The 23,105-nt window shown below is 45.5% G+C and overlaps 1 non-coding gene across 1 annotated transcript; it reads right to left on the minus strand.

The window, feature by feature from the left end:
- Positions 1-6,005: 6,005 nt before the first annotated feature.
- LOC124960868 (U6 spliceosomal RNA) lies at positions 6,006-6,112 on the minus strand. The gene has a single exon (XR_007104186.1). It is a non-coding gene; the product is annotated as a U6 spliceosomal RNA (small nuclear RNA).
- Between the last annotated feature and the right edge of the window lie 16,993 nt (positions 6,113-23,105).

Genomic DNA, 23,105 nt, shown 5'->3' on the forward strand with positions numbered 1-23,105 from the left:
TATCACAGTTGAAAGATGCTAACTAGTTCCTTCAAACAACAACAACAACAACAAAAACTCCTAGGAGAAACCATTAATCATCATTACTGAAGCCTCTGGTTCACTTCAGTCTTGGAATCCTGGCCTTTTATTTATAGTGCCTTCAAAGAGGTTCCACGTCATTAATTGCTCACTGTGTAGGCCAATTAGATGAGTTTAGCACTCCTGGATAAATCACCCTCCCCAGGTGGCAAAGGCAGCTGGGCCTGCCTAAGGTGCTGGCTCTTCCCTCTAAGAAGTGGGGACCTAAAGGAGTGTGAGCAGGTCAGCCGGCTATGTGACTTGCATGAGATGAATGGACAGATGTTGACTGTGGATTTATTTCAACAAATCAGACTTGAACATGATGAGAGGTTAAATTAATGGCTTAACCATCACACCTTGTTACTAAGTGAGGGCAAACCTTTCGGGGAAAGCTACTTTAATAGCACAGCTGTCGACCTAGTGAATTAAACCTTGTGGAACAAAGCATTTTACATTTTTGTGATATGATATTCAACACATTTGCTGAACCTTGTTTCTTGAGAGCAAGGACCTGAGCTTTTCACCTTGGGAACATAGTAGACAGTAGCAGCTCAGTAAGTATCTGAGTGATGGAATTCGTGGATGAGTGGATGATGAATAGGAAGACAGATGGACAGGCAGTAAGAGAAATGAAAGAATATAATGGGATAAGTATGGGGATGACCAGGTAGAAGTAAATGTTTGCTGAATCATAAATGAGTGAATTTGTGAACGTTTAAAAGTAAAGCTCCAATATATTTCAGAGGTGTTCAGGGACAGGAATTAAATATTTTTTGAATACCTTCTGTATTGCAACACTTTTGGTACCAGGGATTGAACCCAGTGGTGCTTAATCAGTGAGCCACATCCCCAGCACTTTTTAATATTTTATTTAGAGACAGGGTCTTGCTGAATTGCTTTAGGACCTTACTAAATTACTGAGGCTGGCTCTGAACTCGAAATCCTCCTGCCTCAACCTCTGGAGTCACTTGGGGTTACAGGCATGTGCTACCTCGAGTGGCTATACTGCATCACTTTGTGCATGTACTCTCATTTGGATCTAATTGCACCTCTCTGGTGTTGGCTTGATCATTCTGTTTGTAGGAAGAGACACTGAGCCACAGAGAAGTTAACTCAGGAGGTTTAAGCCAAAAAAAAAAAAGAAAACCAGCAAGGATTCAAACCTAAGCCCACCAATATCCTAGAACCTGTGACCTCTCACTTTTAGGAATCAATTTCTTGGTTTTGTAGAAGAGAAAATCGGGGCAGGAAGGAGAACACTGATTCAATCATATCGGTGGGTCCATGTGTAATAAGCTCAGGGGTGCTGTCTGATCTGTTGTCCCCATCTCTAGAGGAGCCACATGGCAAGTGGGACTGACCCAGAGAAACTCAGTCATCAGAGTGACATAGAGAGTGTTCAGAGCCTGACTCAGGAACCAGACTAGGACCATGGTAAAATGTGGTCAGGATTATTGTGGGTACTAAATGACTCTGACAGCCTATGGTTCAGAACACACCAACAATGGACATTAGTCACAGTTCCTCTTAGAGTCTGCTAAGTGAGGCGTCTCTTTGTGGTCACTGTTCCAAACCTGGTAACTCCTGACTCATTGTGATGCTCAAGCTGAAGATGGCCAGGGAGGACTTTCTGCCAGTTGATGTTTGGTGTTTGGTACACAGAGCTGGGCTTAGCGAGGCATTCTGAGAGGGAATTGCATTGTCTTTCTTGTGACTTTTGGGTCACAAGTTCAGGTGGCAGGCTCACCTTTGGTTAACAAAATTCATTCCCTCCTAGCATGTGATTAATGACTCCTGAAAGCTCAGATCCATCTGGATCTTGGGGCCAAGGGCTGCAGCTGTCCTTCTAACTGTGGAAAAGTGACAAAATTTATAAATAGCAAGAGATCCTGAGCAGTCTGAGGAATAACAGTCATGGGATAGCAACTACGTTAGACCACTCAGGAGGCTCCCACACCCACATTCTAAGGGCTCCCACTCACCAGGGCTATGAACCAGTTTTTCTAGAAAGTTCTGGTACCTTCAATCTCTGTGTTGGGGGAAAAGCCTGGATGGAGGGGGGAGAGAACTACTCATTATTATTCACCTACCATACACCAAGACTTTGTTTTATTTCACAAATATTTATACAGCACTTACAATGTGCCAGACACAATGCAGAGGGAGCATTTTATAAAAACCAAACATATCCAATCTTCATAACAACCCTGTGAGGCAAAGACTATTATCATTGCCATTTTACAGATGCAGAAACAGGCACAGAGAGGTGAAGAAATCTGTTCAATCAAACAACCAATAAGTGGTATTATCAGGATTTAACCCCTCAACTTCTATGTTTCAGAGTGGTACCCACTGGGATGGGCACAATCTGCCTTTCATCCTAAGAGCCACCAGCAAGGAGGCTGTTATTGCTCTCCATTTTATAGGAGAGAGATCTGCTGCACAGAAAGATGAAGTAACATGTCCAAGGACAACTGGGAAAAACAGAGTTAACCCCAGTTCTTGATGAACTTAAAACCATACCCTTGTCATTGGGAGCAAACCTAACCCTGAGCAGAAATAGTCCAAGAGGGCCCCCAGGGATCCCTGCCACCTAGTAGTACTGTGCTAGTATGTGTAGCACAGTCCCACACTGAACAGGGCAGTAGGATGCTGCAGACCCAATGTGTCGTGGGACGTCTGAGGCTGGGTGGTGGCAAACACTGGGACTTCTGTCCTGCTCTCTGTTGAATCAGTTGCTTTGAGGAAGTCTGCTGCCATGTTCTTAGGAGAGGACCACCTGACTAGGAGCAGAGCCCTCCTCTCAATCAGCACTGGCTTGCCAGGCGGGAGTGTCTCATCTTGGAAGTGGAGCGCACAGCCTGACCAAGGCTTTGCGGAAGTGCAGCGCAGCCTTTGCCCTTACCTCGATTGCAACTGCAGGAGGGACTCCAAACGAGAACCCCTGGCCCGACTGCTTCTGGGTTCATGCCCTACAGAAAGTGACCTGTGAATATTTACTGCTTTAAGCCATGAAGTCCTGGGGTAACTTATTAAACAGCAGAAGATACCGAGTCACATGTCTAAAAATGAATTTTTCTACCTTTTGGAGACTTGTTTAATCAGAAAATTCTTGAGATCGTCTCGACATTTTATTTGGAAAAAAACAGTCCCTCTGTGATTCTGAACCTCACCCAATGCTATGGCCATTTTTACACGGTACCACTGGTCTGTGCAGAGACGCTCTCTTTCTATTCCTCTATTCCTAGAAGCCTCCTGCTCTCTTGTGGCCTCAGCTGCACCCTCTGTGTTAGAAGAGAGGCGGGACAATGCAATCCAACATTAGTTCCCCTGGACCTGCTGCCACTGTCCTCTCTCCCCATCTGCCTGCGTCTTTTATATCCATTTGTATTTATTTATAAAATTTTATATTTATCTTCTTTCTCTTACCCATGCATTTTGACATGTTTTCTTTTCTTTTTATTTCAGTGCTGGGGATCAAACCTCCGGCCTCACATATGCTAGGCAAGCATCCTACCCCTGAGCTCCTTCCACAGTCCCTTATTTAAGCTTTTTGAGGCAGGATAGAGTTATGTCTAGACTATGAAACACAGTAGGAGCTTGGTTAATGCTTGCTGAATGAATGGATGAATGAAAAATAAGTGAATGACAGCTTGCTCAGATCTAAATACTCCCTGTATATTCTGTGACCTACAAGTGTTACATAATGTATTTAATAAGCTGTCGGTCTACCTGAACGTCACCTCCTCCGGGCAGTTTTCTCTTTGCCAGGCTCAGCCAAGGGTCCCTCTGTGCTCATGGCCAGGTTTGCTTCCATCTCTCAGCAGGAAACACATTACAGGACAGTGGTCTGTTAACAACAGGGGCTGGGCCTGTTGCACTCCTGGCCGCCCAGATTCTAGGGAAGAGCTTGGTGCTCCCTGGCTGAACTGAATGAAGGAGTGCGCCAACAGATAGGAGATAAGGAAAAAGCAAACACGGAAAGGAAAACAGCTTCCCCAAGGGAACTCCTGCCACAGGCTGAGCTGACAGTTGAGTTCATACTGTGACCTGGTTCCCTCCCACCTTTTCATCCTGCAGGATTAGTTACCCATGGGTTCTCCACAGGCTGCCTGCTCTAGGTAAGCATGGGTTTCCCTGTTAGGTGGCCCCTGACCTTTCCCATGATTCACTTCTGAGAGACAGAGATCAAGCCCAGTGAATGAAAAAGGAAGAATGGGGTGCTACAGTCCTGGCCAGGAGTCCCTAGTACCACAATAGTCCGGGGGGGCAACTGGGGTCTGCAGGAGGCTAACCAGAAGTGAGGAGAGAGGATTGGAAAGAGGGTGGCAGGGCTCCAAAGACCAGCCTCCTGGGCTCCCATAGGCCAGGTCATGCAGGACAGTGCTCAGGATTCTAGGTCCTGTGGTCTTCAACCAGGCTACACATCAGAGCCACCTTCCAGGATTCAGGGAGCTTGGGGCAGATGACCAAGTATCCCTGTAATTACCAAGCCCTTTGGATGACTCTGGAACATAATGGGTTGAGAACTTCTGCATATAGAACAGTTTTGCAGCCAGAGACCTCTAGGTTCATACCTGGCTCAGCTATTCAAGATCTGAGCAACACAATCTCTGTGAACCTCAGTGTCTTTATCTGTAAAATGGGGACAACTTTTTTTTTAACTCTGTATTTTCCCCTATAAAACATTTTAATAGAAAGTAATAACTTATGGGGTTATATATTAATGTATATCTTCCCCTTGAACAAATATAACAGGCAAGTATTATGTCTTAGGCTAACTTAGTAATACAATATTGAGAAATTTGTAGACAATAACTATTTCCAAATGAATTAAATGTTAGGTTTGATTTACTCTTAAAGTCAATAATAGTCATTAGGTATAACTAACAGTTAAAAATATCATATTCATTAAACTAAGAATTTAAGAATCTGCTTTAGATTTCTATCTTTTTTAATTATTGTAAACAAATCTAATACATGTTATTTCTCTATTTGTACATGGAGTCAAGGCATACCATTTGTGTAATCATAAATTTACATAGGGCAATGTTGTTTGATTCATTCTGTTATTTTTTTCCCTTCCCCCCCACCCCTCCCACCATTCTTTTCCCTCTATACAGTCCTTCCTTCCTCCATTCTTACCACCCTCCTTATCCCTAACCCTAAACCTAACCCTAACCCTAACGCTAACCCCTCCCACCCCCCATTATATGTCCTCATCTGCTTATCAGCGAGATCATTCACCCTTTAGTTTTTTGAGATTGGCTTATCTCACTTAACATGATATTCTCCAATTTCATCCATTTGCCTGCAAATGCCATAATTTTATCATTCTTCATGGTGGAGTAATATTCCATTGTATATATATGCCACAGTTTCTTTATCCATTCATCAACTGAAGGGCATCTAGGTTGGTTCCACAATCTGGCTATGGTGAATTGAGCAGCAATGAACATTGATGTGGCTGCATCTCTGTAGTATGCTGATTTTAAGTCCTTTGGGTATAGACCAAGGAGTGGGATAGCTGGGTCAAATGGTGGTTCCATTCCAAGCTTTCTGAGAAATCTCCACACTGCTTTCCAGAGTGGCTGCACTAATTTGCAACCCCACCAGCAATGTATGAGTGTACCTTTTTCCCCACATCCTCGCCAACACCTATTGTTGCTTGTGTTCTTGATAATCGCCATTCTAATTGGGGTGAGATGAAATCTTAGGGTAGTTTTGATTTGCATTTCTCTTATTACTAGAGATGTTGAACATTTTTTCATATATCTGTTGATTGCTTGTAGATCTTCTGTGCATTGTCTGTTCATTTCCTTAACCCATGTGTTGATTGGATTATTTGTATTCTTCGTGTAGAGTTTTTTGAGTTCTTTATAGATTCTGGAAATTAGCGCTCTATCTGAAGTATGAGTGGCAAAGATATTCTCCCATTCTGAAAAAATATGGAACACTTCACAAATTTGCGTGTCATCCTTGCACAGGGGCCATGCTAATCTTCTCTGTAATGTTCCAATTTTAGTATACGTGCTCCCGAAGCGAGCACCAGGGACAACTTTATTGGGATTAAGTGACATATCAACATTGCTTTACAAAGACATATTTAGTAAGTGCATAGTAAGAACTAGTAAATATCAGCTCAAAGATGAAAGGTTTGTGGGGGGAAGAAAAAGACTCTATGGGACAAAATGTTGTCACCCATAAGCCAAGAAGACAGAGAACCCAACAGATCCTGTCTGAGTTCCTGGACATTTAAATGCACAACACTTGGCAACACAAAGCACCCAGGTGGGGGACATGCCCACTCTCAGTGACCTAATTCAGTCCCTCCGCTGCCACCTCTCAGCTGCCTTTTCTTCTGTTCCAAGGAGGGCTGATCCTTCTCTAGCAGTCACACACCAAGGCACTTGGGTCAGCTGCATCTCTGCTGGGGTCCTGTGTCACAAAGGCCACTGCTCTGCAGAGCTCCCTCTGGTCTGCAGAAACCAGGCCAGCATCAGTCAGCACCACAGCTGCAGACCCAGGCAGAGGGGAGATCAAACAATTGTCACTAAGGGGATTTGCAAAATACACAGCACATTAGCTCAACATGTGCAGCTACTGGTCTGCTGTCTTGCTTTCTTTTAAAAAATTATCTTTTAAGAGGCAAAAAAAAAAAAAAAAAAAAATAGAAAACATAGAATTGGCATTCATGAAGTCCAGGGGCTCTCCCTCCAGGTCAGAGAAGATGCTGGAAGTGATTGCTCAGGGGGAATAATGAAGAATGCAGCAGTTGTCCCAGGCAGCTCTAAAGGGAGGCCTGTCTTCCAACCCAGCATGGCGCCTACCCACCATCAGCAGCCACAGGGGCTTCCTGTTCACAGTTCCCTGTGGGCTAGGACTATCTGGGGACTGGCATAACTCAGAGATGCTTGGTTTATTTTATAATAGGGAAATAAATGGTCATGCTTAATTATAAATTATCACAATATTTCATGCTCATGGACATTATAGAGAGGCTTAAAGAAGAAAGTTCAGTCATGAAAATCCACCACTTAGAAGAAAGAGCTGCTGGTTTTCAATAGACACATGCACACTTATGGGGCTATGTTATGCCAGTATGTTACACTGGGCGCTTTTTTTTTCTACTAAAATACCTTTAATCATTTCCACTTTTAACTGTGGTGACAGTGGTGCAGGTATCTTTAATTCCAGGGTAATTTTCTGTTGGAGGAGAAAGAGCATGGGGGAGGGGAAGGGCTAAGAAAGAGGGAAGTGTGGTGGGGAATAGAAGGCTTGCTAGCTACCACCCAGTGATGACACTGAGCTAGATACTGTGCTAGGTACTTTACATACATTATTTAATTTTATCCCTATAACAATATTAGGAACCTACACTATTACCAGCAACCTGCTTCTTAGATAAAATGGTAGCTCAGAGGGGTGAAGTAGAAGTTGCTCCTGTGTTAGAGTTGGCAAGGGGGCAGAGGTGAGACTTAGATCCTCGTCCAACGTTCTACCTCTGAACTCTTGCCCACTGTTCTGGTAGGTGCCACATTACATCTAACCTATTCTCTATTGGTAGAAATGCATGTATCCATTTATTTTGTAATAATGAAAATTATGTGGAATATCTTTGTCCATATGACTTTATGCATTTGCCCCCTTTGGATCAATTAGTGAGAGATTAGGTTTCTAACCTTGTGGAAAGGAGACCCTTTCTATCTGTATACACTGGGTTTAGCTTTTGCATAATATAACAGAGAAAATGAAAATAGTAGGGGGCTAAGTGAGGCAGAGGATTATTTTTTCAAAAGAAGTTTGTATGACCAGAGAGCTTATAAGAAATGACCTGGGACCTAGAAGCCTCCCAGTTTACCTTCTGCCTTCCCCAGGATTTGGGTTTTTATCCTCATAGTCTACCATGGCTTTGAGAAGTACAGCCATCACGTCTAAATGCCAGGCAGCAACATGGAAGAAGTGACAAGGAAGGGTGTGTCCCTCTGTTTTAAAAGTTAGCTTTTCCTCACTCTGACCAAAACGCCCGACAAGAGCAACTTAAAGGAGGAAAAGTTCATTTAGGTTCACAGTTTCAGAGGTCTCACTCCCTAGTGGCTGACTCCATTGCTGTGGGCCTGAGCTGAGGCAGGACATCATGGCAGAAGGGCGTGGCCGAGGAAAGCAGCTCAGCATATATGGCAACCAGGAAGCAGAGAGAGAGGGCTCTGCTAACAGAGGACAAAATGTAGACCCCAAAGGCACACCTCAAGTGCCCAGCTTTCTCCAGCCACACCCTACCTGCCTACAGCTACCACCCAGATGATCCAGATCAGTGGATTAATCTGCTGATCAGATTACACCTCTAAAATTCTTGCATCATCTCACACTTGAGCCTGTGAGGGACACTTCATATCTAAATCTTAATACCCTTTCTTTAAAACATCTGCTGATATATAATTTAGTAAACTCAGGAACATGTCCACATCTAGGTATAAGAGAAGCTGAAAACGTAATAATGAGAGTATGTGCACAGCTAAATATTAGATTCTGGGACTGTGGAATCAAAAAGAATGTATATTCCAGCCTCTCTGTGTATTCCAGGGCAGTGTCCCTCTCATGGGCCAGTGGAAAAAGCTTGGTCTTGGAAGTTAGGCATCGTTTGGGGGAGAGAATACTAAGCTCATGAGAAACATTGTACTAGTTAACATCAATTGGGCATCTTGTCTACCCCAGCACTCTGAAGACAGTTCTCATGTCGTCTCTGAGAGTCAGAATGAGCGCTGAGAATCTGCTCTGCGCACCAACCTCATGCCTCTCACTTAACTCCTGATGTGCAGGTTTCTGTTTTGCCTCAGAAGATGTGCCTAGGGTACCCCATTTCATGGATGAAGATCTGAGATATCAGGAAGTGATAGAAATTGTTCAAATCAGCCTGTGAATGGAGAGTCAAGCACTACTTTGTCTGAAGCTAGAATCTCTGCCATTTTTGTATCATAACACAGTATTCCTTTCTTTTCAAAGCTATGCATTATTAGAAGGGACAGCAGAGGTTGAAAGGTTCCACAATTTTCAGATGACCCAACACCTCCCCTTTCCCTGTCCACCCCTAAAGGAGTTTAAGACACCAACCTTGAGTCCCAAGGTTTGGATGATTTGCAGGTGGGGCTTCAACTAAGATGTGGACCTTGGGGAAGGGATGCTGGGATCCTAGATCTTTATGCTTCCAGAGACTACAGAACTGAGACAACCTCATCACCTCTACTCTTAAGGAGAAGAAACTTCTGGACACTACCTTCTCTGCCCAGGGAGAATCAGAACTTGGCAGCAGAAGAAATGCTGGATGCTGGGTCTGGGGCAGCATTGACTCTGAGACTCCTATGAGCAGATACCAATAATGGTCTGTCTGAGAGACCCAAGGGACCCCAAGGGAGGAAACTGCCAGTTTTACCCCACAGAGACGAAGTCCTACAGACTGCCACCTGAAATATCACTTGAAGACTTTGGCCCCATAACTTGCACATGGTAAGCTCTTAGTAAACGGCAGCTATTAGTACATAATATGTCAATAATGGTGCAAGAATGGAATGTTGTTTATTAGAGTTAATATGAGGTGGTTAATAGAGCATTAACTATTTATTATGCATTTTCAAATTTAATTTAATTTTATTTTTTTTGCAGTATTGGGGATTGAACCAGGGTGTAGAGGCAAGTGCTCTCTACTACTGAGTGACATCCCCTTTCCAAATCTAATTCTTATGAAAGTGCTGTGGGATAGGTGTTATGATCCCCACTTCTGAAATGAGGTGATTGAGGATTTATAAGGGCACACAGCTGGGAAAGAGCAGAACTGGGTCAAGAAACCAAGACTGTGTGACCCCAGTATCCTTCCCTAACCTTGATCTTGCCATTTGTATATTGTGCCATGTGAGTCTGAAGTAAGATCCAAAGGGGTATGTCCAAGGCTCAACTGGGGAATAATCTGCTCCCAGACTCACTCCTGGGGTCGCTGGCATGGCAGTCAACCCATTGCAGGCTGTGGGGTCAAGGGCTCTCCTTCTCACGCCTGTGGGGCAGAGACTGCCCATTGTTCTCGCCACGTGAACCTCTGTGTATGGCAGCCTGCTTCTCCAAAGTCAAGAAGGAGATAGAGAAAGAGACCAGCAAGACTGAGGTCACAGTCTCTTGCTATCTAATATAGAAGCTACATCTCTGCAGCTGCTGCAGTATGAATTAGGGTTCCCCAAAGGCCCATGTTGTTAAGAGCATGGTCACCAGCCTGTGGCACTATTAGGAGGTAATGGAACTTTTAAGAGGTGGTGCCTAGGGAGCAAATTAGGTCATTGTGGCATGATCTTAAAGGGATATTGGGACATTGACCCCTTCTAATCTCTCATTGTTTCTTGACTGACATGAGGTGAGTGACTTCCTCTACCATGCATTCCCACTATGATCTGTTGCCTTGCCACAGACCCAAAGACTACCTGGCCAACTGACCACGGACTGAAACCTCAAAAAGCATGAATCAAAAAAACCTTTCCTCCCTTTACGTAAATTGTCTCAGGTGTTTTGTCACAGTAATAGCTGACTAATGCGTTTACTATATTCTGTGTGTTAGAAGCAAGTCACTGAGGGCAGGGAATTGCACTAGAGGGTGAATACTGGCAGGCAGGGATCATTGAGAATGTGTCAGAAGATTTTAAATTTTAAATGGGAAAGTCTTCAGCATCACTTCCAGGTGAGCCTGCAAGTGACAAGTTTTGCATTTTGAAATAATTGAGTCAGTCTTGCCTACTGCACCCTCTCTCTGCTTCAGATCCAGGGTCAGGGTGTAAAGCAGCTGGAAGCAACCTCAATGTCTTACAGGTACTTTCCAGATAAGGAGGCCCAGAGAGGTAAGGCCACTTATCCAGGGAAAGTGTCTGGCCTATATTTGGTCTTTAAGCCAAGAGGCCCTCAGAGTAGGTTGGGTCCTTCATTCTCAATCCTGCTCTCAAGCCTAGGAAGAGAACCCCTAATTGGTTCCAATTTTCCCTGGCCATCCTGTGGGGCCTCCAGGAGCACCTTTGGGCTATAGGCACTGACTCAAGGATCCCAGAAGGTACTTTGATGGACTGAGGATGGTTCTAGGAACAAAGGATTATGACTATTCATTCACTTGCTCATAGGAATCTCCAGAGAGATACAGAGTCTTGCAGGACGACAGGTGAAGAGGGTGTTTAAGACAGAAGGAACAGAAAGGTCACGGCCTGAAGGCTTGAGAGAATGACGAGGAAGGCCCTTAGCTAGTGGCTTTGATGCACACATCTGGGGGGTATAAACTAGCTCATCTAACCCCTCCTTGGCAGCCAGTTCACCCCCACCCACAGTTGTTCTGATTCTGCCCACTTTGCCTGCTCATCCTTCCACCCCTGGGGTTGCATCGGGCGAACATCAAAACCAGACTATTTTGCAATTGCTGGGCAGGGCTGCACTGGGAGGATGCCTCTGCTGTGGGCCCCTCTGAAGGCTGCAAATCTCACCACACTCAGAGCGGGGAGCTGAGAGGCAGGGCCAAGATTCTCTGCTGGTGTCAGGTTGGGGGAATGTGGTGGGGAGGCTGTGGTTTTCACTTCTGCCCTGCCTCCTCCCTTCAGCCCCAGAGCCAGCTAGCACCCTGCATGGCAAGTGTGTATCATTGGCACAGTTGGGAAATGGGCCATGTTTGTGCCAGATCATCTCCACAGCATACACACCACACTCTGTGCCCTAAAACTGGCTCATTTCCTGGTCTGCCCACAGTACTGCCTGCTCTCTTTCTTTTCCTTTTTTGTAAACCCTTAATAGGATTTCTGATATAAAAATTCATGCTACCTGTGTGCCATTCTCTCCTTCAAGGGAAGCAAATTCAACCTAATGGCCATTAATAGGTGGGAATGAGACTATTGAATTCACTTCCCAGGTGCCATATTTAAAATTCACCAGTGATATCTAGAGAGCCCCTACCTGCCAAGGAGTGACTCCCATGACAGCATTAACAGGGACAGAGAAGATTTTGGGAATGAAAGGGCCTTTCAATTGTCTCAAAGCAAGTAAGCTGGTAACTTCCTGGTGTTCTGGTCCCAGGCTAGAAGGGAGAGTAGGGAGGAAATGACCCTTCCTTCCTACTTCTCTTTTCCCCCACTTAGACTTGAAACCCAGATGACAGCTTACATCAGGAGGTTCTGGGGATGAAGAATCAGGGCTGGAAAGAGCGCTGGGCATCTTCGGGTCTTAATATCCCGTTGTACACTCACAAATAGCCTCTGGATGAGATGTCACCCAAGCAGGGATGTGAATTGCCTATGCCACAAAGAAAGTTTATAGGAAAGCCATGAACCAGGGTCTATAGATCCCCAGGCCCGGGCCCTTTGCACCATGCTTGCTCCCAGAGGGTCAGAGGAGTAGCTGGTGGTAAGTGGTAGAGGAAGGCCAAGTGGGACTGGAGCAACTGAGTCTGCAGCTAAGCCTCTGGTGCACAGGGAGGACTCAAGCAACCCAAGAAACTGCACTTCTGGACTCAGGGCACTGCTGTCCTGCAAACCGAGCCTGAAGTCCTCCCCAGTTCTGACTGGACATGTGCTCACTGAGGCAGGAGCTAGTGCAGGAGGGTGGGCAGGTGAAAGTGGCCCTGTGCCCACTGCCAGAGACTCAACTCTGAGAAGCTTCCTTTGCACCAGTTGCCCATCCAGCAGCAATTTCCCTGCCCAATGGACTGTGAGGCTGGAGAGGACCTGTGGTGGAGGGTTGATGATCAGTGACTGGTCAAGCTCATGGGGAGCTCCTCTGGGCAAGAAAGACTAGAAACTGGAGCTCTCCTCAGAAGGGATTCAGCCTGGGAACAGGGAGAAATCTGCCCAAGGTGTAAGATAACAGACTTAGAGGCCAGACAGCAGGCTCTCAGATCGAGAGCTAAAGTGTCCCTTCCTCTAGGCATGGGAACACCAGAGGCTGTACTGCTCCTCTGGGTCTAGGTTTCTAGGAGATGATGATGGTTCTTAAGATGACTTTTTAACAGCCAGAGCTTTGCAATAGAGGAAACAGTTCCCTTGGAGTCAGTAACCTCCCTGTCATTAGAGGGGTATAAGAAATGGTTGGAGCGGTATCTGAGGATGCTGCAGGCTAACTGACCCAGATGTACCTCCCAACCTCTCCAGGCGGGACGCAGCACAGCGTAGGAGAGACAGAGTCAGGCTTTAATTAATGTACTCATTCTCTGAGGGCCTGGGGAGGCACAAAGACACTGTGCATTTGCGTGTGTGTGTGTGTGTTTTTAAGACTAATCACAAATCCAAGGTCATACAGGACATGGAGGAGACAGACACCAGCACAGCAAGATTGAAGAGGCAGAGGGGTAGTACTTTAGCAAGGTGTGTGAAGCCCACCTCACTATGCTCTGTGATACCTGTGGGGAGGGACACCCTGCAAAAGCTCTGCTGAGTGAAAAGGTGAGTTTTGGAACTGAGAGGCCCTGGTTTGCATTCTGGCTCTGCCACTTCTTTGTGTGCCTCAATCTTTTTTTCTGAAAACCAAACATACCCAAAGTACACGCCTGCCCGTGACTGGCTGTTCTGAGGATCCTGCCCATCAGAGAGCAGGCCAACTGACTTGGCACCACATCTGGAAAATGGTGAGTTTGGCTCAATTACTGGAAGCTGGTGTTTGTTCTAGGATAGGGATGTGGGGCCTGGGAATGGTGCCTAGGAGCAAAGAGGTGTGATGGCAATATTAGCTGCTGTCCTGCCCCCCAGTTCTCCCCAGTAATCCACCACATGCATGTACATACGTGTGCACAAACATGTGCACATGTGCCTGTGGAGTCCCCTATCTCCCCAGCAGGCTGGCACTGGCAGTTTATCACACCTACTTTAGAAAGATTACCCACTTACCTCACGTGATAAGCAGCACTAAGCTGTGCCGGGCATTGCCTGAGTGGACCTTACGCCTATTCGCCTGCTTATCACTGCCCACCTGAGCAGCTCAGCTGACTTCCCAGCCTCTTAGGACCTCGCTCAGTCCACACCAACAGCCCTGTCTTGCAAAGGCTGCTGGGAAGGGCAGTGCCACGTGGGCAGAGGCTCATAATAACTTCCAAGGGCCTGACCTTCCCCATTTATCAGCAGCAACACGTCACCTCCATTTCCAGTGAATGCACACATATGCCCAAGCATCACCGTGGCCTTGGCTTGACTGTGGATAACTGCCTTCTTATGATTCCACAGGCAACAGTAACCCTGGGGTCCCAAGGAACACTTGTTATGGTCTGGGGCAGTTGGGTGTCTTGCAGAGTGAACAGGGACTCTGGCAGCACACTCTCCTTACTACAGACTCAACCCAGCACTTGGAGTAGCAGAGGGCCCAACTTCAAATTCATCTTGGAATTATCCTGGAGATGACGTCTTTCTCTTGGCAGGGATCATATAGATGGGCTTCAGGTAGAAAATACCTACCTTCCTGGGCTGTTGTACCAATGTAATTTAATTAGATTATCATAAATGTAAGTGTAGCTGACTTTCAGTAAACGGATAATACATTTAAAATCACGAGTGTGTGGCTATTATATTTCTCTGTGAAAAGCATTAAAAATTTCCCACTTGAGCCAGACCTCCTACATATTTGCCTGAGATTCTACCTCTCACAGTAATGCTAAGAGACACACTATGGATGATTACAAAAGCAATTGACCATTTCCCATTTGCTGGGTACTGCCCTAGATGCTTTCCATGGATGACCCCATTCGATCTTCCCAAGAACTTCCTGGATGTGGCTATTTACTGTTATCCCCATTTGCAGATGGAAAAGTAGAAGTTTTAAACAGGTTAAGTAATTTACCTGAACTTGAACCCAGGTTTTTCTACTTCTAAAATCTCACCTCTTAATCATTGTTCAGGTATTTAGGAAGAAACTGTTAAAAAGTAAAAGTGAAGTGTAAGGGTTTTTACAGAGCAGTAGCACTGATATCCACACCTGGGGTCTCACTGTGATATAGCCTGTGTGTCAGGGGCAGCCCTCCCAAGAACTTGTTCCTTCCAGTACAGCTCTTGGCCTGGTCTTCAAGACACAGTTCAGAGGCCTGACCCCAGACCCTTGGCTTGTCTATCAACATGAAACCAACTCCACCCCTGTCCAGATGCCAGGACCTAGAGATTCTCCATGGCCCTGTAGGGAGTCCTGTGAATACTGGAAATTTGATTCAGTAGTGGACCACGAATTGAAAATGACCCTATGATCTGCCCCCTATAGTCACTTTTCAGGGCTGCAGCTGCTGCAGATCCCCATGGCTGAGGTTCCACAGAGGCCATCTGCTCTGCCTGCACCATCCCCTCTCTAGCCCACTCGTCTAGGCTCTGTCTGCAGATGGTGTGGTCACCTGGTGAGCAGCCTGACGAGGGATCCAGAGAGGAAGGGTGACCCAGCAGCAGCTGCTCTGGGAGGCTGCAGCCTCACCTCTCATCTTGGCTCCTGCAGTCAGTGGGGGAGGACAGCCACGATTTACATGACAAGGGCCAAAGGAGAGAATTATGGCAAATCAATTCTGCAGGAAGAGATAAAGCCCCCTATTTAATGTATGCAGCGAAAGGTAGAAATTCAATTCTCATAATGTCAGATGATGCTGATTAAAACTGACATCCATTATGAGTAGGATGATTTTTCCTTCTCTTCTTGGGCTTGAAGAACAAACAGACCCTACAAAGACAGGGTTGTTGAACACCATTGTAAACAGGCAACAGAATAAAGACAAGGCTGCTGTGGCCAGCCTTGCTGACTACCCCCTCAGGGGGAGGAACTGCTGGGGCTGCAGCTATTCCTCTGGCCAAAGCTGGCAAAGGGCAGACTGGCCCTAGTTCTGCTTGGGATGCTTCTGGAATCCTTATCAAGTCCTAGTCAGCCATACCAAGCTGTGTGCCCTCGGACTAGTCACTTTTCCTCTCTGAGCCGGTTTTCTCCTTGAACAAAGGTTCTGACAGTGTTCCCCAAAGCTCACCTTGAAGATGCCTCCAGAGAAAGGGCCCCTGAGTTACCCCCACAAAACACATTGGCAGGTTAAAGCCTTTAAGAAGTCATATGGCAGAGACACCTGCTTAATTTTGCTTGACCCTGAGTTTCCTTGCATCAGGATCTGCCCAGAGCCAGCTAGAAAGTATTTAAGGTTTGGCAGGCCTTTGAATCTGTCACAGCTACTCAGTTCTACTGTTGTAGCACAAAAGCAGCCTCAGACAGTATGTAAATGAAGGGTGTGATTGTGTTCCAGTAAAACTTCAAGGAAAATAGCTAGCAGTTTGCCAATCTTTGTCCTAGACCATGAGCCACCCTAGCTATAGCCTTTTCTCCATGTGAGACTTAAAACAGGCCCCCTCCAAAAAAAAAAAAACCCACAAAAAAACCAACAATCCAGCACAGGCAGGAGCTCGGGCTTAAATTTCAATTCTGTCATTTAGAGAATATTTATCTTTGGATAAATAACAAGCTTCTGACATGTAAGACTCACTTTCCCAAGTGGTGGGGGTCAACACAACAGTTTATTTAAAGAATATACATAATGAACCAGGCCAGGCAGCTGGCACATAGTGCTAAATAACTATTCATGGCTGTTGATGACAGTTTAACTATTATTAATACTCTTATCTGGCAGTAGCATATTCTTTAAACACCTAGCAGAAGCAGTCTCCAAAAAGGCACTTGAATTCTGTTGGGAGGTAAGGAGAGGGAAGGCCTCACTGCAAATATGTCACCAGAGACAGTCACAGCAAAGTCCCCTCATGGAGTTTTTATACTATCATTATTAATTTCCCATCAGAGTTCATCCTCCCTGACCTCCCTTTCAGCTTGGGTAATTACACCCGACACAGTGACCGGGCCACCAAATGAACTGGGGTTCAACTCACAACCACCCTCCAGACACAGCACTATCCAACTGGCTGGGGTAACCTGTTAAAAATGTGCTCCTCACCTCTGCAGGCTTGGCCCAGATCACCAGCAGCACTGGAGATGCCCCCCCCCCACCACCACCACTCAACCCTAGCAGGGAACTATGCTAAAAATGCACACCTATCTTGGGTAATGAAAAACAATTCCACAAATGCCTGGCAAAGCCTTCTTAATTACTTCATTGCAGGGAATGTCTAAAGTAGACTTTATATTTGCATCAGAATTTCTGACCTGACAAGTGAAGGGGACTTGCGTTGGTACAGGGAAGAAATGCTTGGTAATGTCTGTGGAAGCCAGCAAGAATCAGAGACAGGAATGAGAAGCCCGTGTGTGTGTGCACAGTACGTGTGCAGATGTGCATACACACAGGCAGGTGTATGCATGCACTCACTGCACAGGCATTAGGGTGAAAGGCAAGATCAAGGCTCTCACCTTGTAATCAAGAGTTAGGGCAATATCTCCTTGTACTTAACCTTTGCATTTGCAAAACCAAGTACCATGTCTTACGCATAGCAACTGCTCAGTACACTTTCATTAATGGATTAAAATATTTGATCAATGAATTAATTAGTGATTATCACCCCTTCTTTTTTCTTCCATTCTAACCTGCTAGGCCCTTGCTGTTCTCCTCAGTGAACTTCAAACTGACCTACTCTGACCATTGCATGATATTTTAGTAGCTTTTCTGCTGCTGTAACTAAATGATCTGACCAGCACAATTATAGAGGAAAGGTTTATTTGAGGGCTCATGGTTTCAGAGGTCTTAGTCCATTGAAGGCCAGCTCCAATCAATGGGCTGAGGTGAGGCAGAACATCATGGCAGAAGAGCATGACAGAGGAAAGCAGCTTGCATCATTAGGAAGCAGAGAGAGACTTCACTCTCCAGATACAAAATATATACCCCATAGCCTCGTCCCAGTTCCCACCTCCTCCAGCCACACCCTACTACTTTAATTAATCCCACTGGGGATTAATTCACTGATTAGGTTAAGACTCTTACATCTCAATCATTTCTCCTCTGAACCTTCTTGCATTGTCTAACATGAGAGTTTTTGGGGGACACCTCACATTCAAACCATAACACATGAATATTGTCTCTTGCCATCTCTTCCCCCTGCTGTCCCCTCACAATGAAAACCCTCTATCAGTGATTCTTGCAGGCACCTCACCCTGGATCTGCCTGCCCTGTCAGCTGTAGTGACTGGGGCTCCCCTTCACTTTGTCAATGTGGAACTTTCCTTCTCCCTTTCCTCCTATGGCCCCTATTTGAATCCCAGCTCTCCTATGCCTTCAAGAATGAGGTCTCACTCCCAAGCCCAACTTTCCCTCACCTACACACTTTCTCTGATTGACCCTGATAGTTTTCTGCCTGATAAAACTTTTTTAAAATGTACCTAGCTGATTACCTTTAGAAAAGCTCATTGAACATTTTGAGGATCCGGGGACATCTTTCTAAGGAAAATACTTGCTTATAGCAATAAATGCTGAATTTGTCATGAGAGCAGCAAATTAGTTTTACTTGAAAGGTGTTTACATTTGGTGAAGCACTGTCACTGGAGAGCCAATGATATGCTGCAGGCCACCTGGGGTATTAGAATCCCAGGCTCAAAATTTAAATCCTGGCTTCATTCTTGGCTGAGAAGCCTCAGGCAAGGCCCCCAGTCTCTCCAAACTTCTGTTTCCTTATTTGCAAAAAGGCAGATGGTCACAATCCTGGCCTTACCTAGCTCAAGGAAATGCCATGAAAATGAAGTGAGATGATGGGTTTGAAGGAAAGGTCCTGGTAAACTTCAGCCTTTACCAAAGCAGTCTTATCCTGCAGCTGGGGATCCTCAGGAAGGCTGCAAATTTCCTAGTGTGGGCTTCATGTTACAGATGAGAAAACTGATACTCAGACAGAAGTAATGTGACTAAGAACTCATAGACCAAAGAGACCCAGTTCTGTCTGATTGCAATGTCCAACTTTTCGCTCTGCCACGTTGTGGATATTTTACTACTTATATGACTCAAAAGTAGGCATGGAACCCCACTTCATAAATCCTTTTTCATTAGCTGTTTGAATGCATAAGATAGAATAAATAATGCAAGTAAAATCGATGCAGCTTCCTGCCCTCTAGGAGTTTTTGGTGTAATGCAAACAACAAACATTGCAAGAGACAGAAAGCAACAGAGTTGGACATAAAAGGGTTATAAACATGACAGGTCTCACAGGGTGTGCAATTTGTTCTTAGCCAACACTGATGGAGGGCTAAGTACCTGGTTCACCTTGGAAAGTGCTTTGATTCCTTACCCAAAACAATCATTTCTCTCTAACCTAAGATTAGGTATTTTTACCTCCTTGTGATTTGGTTTGGAGGCAAAGGACCCTCCAAAGGACTCTTGTTTGGAATGCAAAGAGATGGGAGGTACACCCAAGGGGGTTTGGAGAGGAAAGGCATGGGGGGAGTAAATGGAAGAAGGAAACTACACTGGAAGTGGCAGCAGCTGGGACTGCTGGTGCTGGGCAAGACAGCTGGGCACGCGGAGGGTTATCCTGGCACTGAGCCTTTGTGCTGGGCAGGAACTTGAGCATAATTCTTTGCTTTTCGAAATTTAAGAGAACCCCAGTGCATTGTGAAAGTTGGCTTTCCTGGAGAGTTCTTTCGGGAAACAGATGTACATCAATTTGGAAAGTCCTACATACAGGGATGGACTTCATTTTTTTCTAACACGGTGCTTCCTGCTGTATTAAATCATGGGACTTTATTCCTGGCTCATAGAGCTAATGTTCTTTGGGACATATTATGGGGGGTGGGTATGCCCCCTCTTTTTCCACATGGGGACTCTGGGACCCAAGGTACAGGGAGGGAGGAATGTTTGCTTAAGATCAGTTGCTGAAGAACTAGCCTAGAGGCTCCAGCAGCACTTATAGCAGTAAAGTATGTATGTGTATGTGTGTGTGTGTGTGTGTGTGTGTGTGTGTACACACTCTGAGATAAACAGTTGTGCAAGATGATATGCTCTTAATGGCAAATGACACCTTACTACATGGAGCAAAAGAGTGTGGTGGAGACTGGGGCTAATGCGAGTGCCTTGGTAAAGGGCAGGTGCTTCTTGGTTCCTGTCATGTATCAAATATTGTTGGCTTTTATAGCTTTCAAGAAAAGTAGGACAGGCTGATTTTAATAGACATTTCCTGAAGAACAATTATTTTGAGGCTGAATTTTGTCTACTTTTGGCTGTGTGTCTCCATTTTCTCTGTGCTACATCCTTCTTTCATCCCTGTTCATTCCTATCCATAACTGGTCAAACACAGCTAGCTATGGCAGTGTTGGGCAGAACCGGGCCAGTCAGCAGGGGGCAGAGGAACCCCTGCCCAGCTTGCTTTGCTTCAAGGGATTCCCCAGAGTGATAAACAGGGACAACAGGGCTCCCAAACAGCAGTTCTCAACATAAATATTGCCAGGTTTGAGCTAATGTGATATCAGCCAGCCTGTAATCCAAACAAAATAGTCCATTGTCCTGTGATTATTTCTCCTCTGGACAAAAGCCTGTGAACACTTGGTTTCCCATTTTTTTAACCTCTGTATTTATGGGCCACGTTAATTTAACTCAACAGCTCCGCCTTCAACTCGGTTCAAAAGCAGCCTGTATTTGCATTTCATGATTTTCAAAGCCTTTCTGGTCTGCTGGGTTTCACTGAAAAGGGAAGCTTTGTCCTCTTCATTCTGAGAAAGAAGAGGACAGAAAAACCACCCAAATCTTTTGACTTAACACAAAACACCCCCAGTAGCTACACACGCGGCTGCTCATATCCCAGAAACAGACTCCTACCCAGAACACCTGGAATGGTCCACGATCAGCCTCAGTCCCCTCCCCCAGCATCTTGCAGATGCCGGCTGTGTCCAGGCAGCAGAGACCACCCTTCCTCTGTGGCTGCTGACTGGGGGCCCAGCTGACTGTGGTCTGAGCTGCCGGTGGTGCTCCCTGAGTGATAACAGCTGTCCATTTGTCCAGCTCAGTCCCCATCAAGGACTGCCAGGCTGTAGAGGAGCCTTTCTCAAAGTCGGCTACCACCCACTCACCAGTGCCAAGCAGTGGGCTAGAGTTTCACTGGGCTGACCTCATTTAAACCTTGCAACACACAGGATGGGGTGTGACTGTCTTTTCACAGATGGGGAAACTGAGGGTTAGGGAGGCAGAGTGATTTGGTCAAGGTCTCAAGGCCTCTGGAAGTGAGAATAAAAAGTTTCCTTTGGAAAGCAAACCTGACTTTTTAAATTTGTCTTTAGGAAGTAGCTGGGTGTGTTGGCACATGCCTGTAATCCCAGAGGATTGGGAGGCTAAGGCAGGAGGATTATGAGTTCAAAGCTAGCCTCAGTAATTTAAAACAACTTAGTGAGATCCTGTCGCAAAACAAAATATAAAAAGGGCTGGGGAGGTGACTCAGTGGTTAAGCATCCCTGGATTCAACCCCTGGTACCAAAAAAGAGAGAGAGGGAGAAAGGATATAATAAATCCAGATAAGTGAAAAAAAAAAAAAAAAAAAAAAAAGACTTGAATTTTAGTCTTGTGAGAATGTGTTTCTCTATTTTCTTTTTCAATATAATTTTTAACTATACAAATAACTCATGAATACATTATTTCTTTTCAAAACATTACAGATAAAGCTTAAAGTCCCTTAAACCACCCCTTCTTAGTCCCCAAACTCACACAAGCCAAGCGCCTTAGAGGCAAACGCAGTGAGCACCTTCCACAGTATCTTCTGCTAAGAATTTATAAATCCTATATTTTCTGTGGCTACACAGACCTGTGTGACTTGGCACTTTTTAATAAAATGGTAATCACAATGTGCATACCTTTAAAAATGTACTTCTACATTCAACAAACTTTTGGAGAACATAAAATGCAGTGAATCTAGAACTTTCTCAGATTTCCTAAGATGCCCAACTGCGCAGCCACACCAAGGTTCCCCTGGCTGGCCTTTGTTCTCACAAGCACAAACCATGCTGCAGGGCCAGCTCTGGGTGTGTGCTGGGGCACCCTTCTGAGCTGCTGCAAGAAGCAGGATTGCTGCAGGTGACCAGGACTGTCGTTCCCACATCCTCCGCCTCTTCTGAAGTACAGGACTCAGGTCAGGACTCAGCATAGGGCTCTTAGTTTGGGTTCCCTGCAACCCTCTGGCATGGAGCTATGTGAGCAGACTTATTGGGGAGTGTGCCAGGAAGGGGCATGTGTGAGAAAATGGGTAGACAACACTGGGCAGAGGAAGAGTAGGTCTGTAGGTTCCAGTGGACCCTAAATGAACCTCTGGAACTGAGATGACCCTTCAGAGTTGTCCCAAATTGAGGCAGAAGATCACAATATTTCACGAATACATAAACCAATTGCTGGCCAAAATGACCCCTTGGGGAATAGGGTGTAGTACTAGGTCAATGTCCTGTGGCTCTGGGCAATGATCACAAAAGGATCCAGCTATGTATCATTAGCTATCAGGGGATGGAGATATTGGCTCCAAAGAGGGGACCTGGGCCATGCACAGTGGCATTCACTGTACAGTGGGCCAGTCAGAAGTGCAACTCCATCCCCCCCTCCCCGTCACCACAGTTGTGCTGAAAAGTGAGCTACTTCCAGGTTGTACCTGGAAAAGAAGCAGTGTGCCACCAAATCATTACAGACATTTGCAAGAAAGGAAAGTTAACTTCAGTGCTGCGTAGCTGATTTTACTTAGAGTTTCTTTGAAAGAAGTTGAAAGGATATACTAATGAATATACTAGATCCTTGGGCATGAACTTTTAAATAAATTTAACATATATTACTCAGTCTTTCCCACTCTACCCATATCTTTTCCAGTTTAAACCCCCACCTGCTGTGTATGAGCATGTCCATTTCATGAATATGACTCTACTGAGCCATCTTTGCCCTGTAAAATCTGGTTCCACTTATGACCTATGTACAAGAATTCTAGCAACAGCTAGGGGTTCTATCAGATATGTGGAACAAAGCAAGCCAAAGATGGCAGGAAGTAGACCCAAATTGGTTCCACTAAGTCATGTAGCTCCTGGCTGGGAGAATGAGGACCATAGAAGCATACAGGTCCAAGGCAGAGCTCTCACCTCTGAGACCTGGGCTCCCAT

This window comes from Sciurus carolinensis, chromosome 11 (genome assembly GCF_902686445.1).
Source record: "Sciurus carolinensis chromosome 11, mSciCar1.2, whole genome shotgun sequence".
Classification (NCBI taxonomy): domain Eukaryota; kingdom Metazoa; phylum Chordata; class Mammalia; order Rodentia; family Sciuridae; genus Sciurus; species Sciurus carolinensis.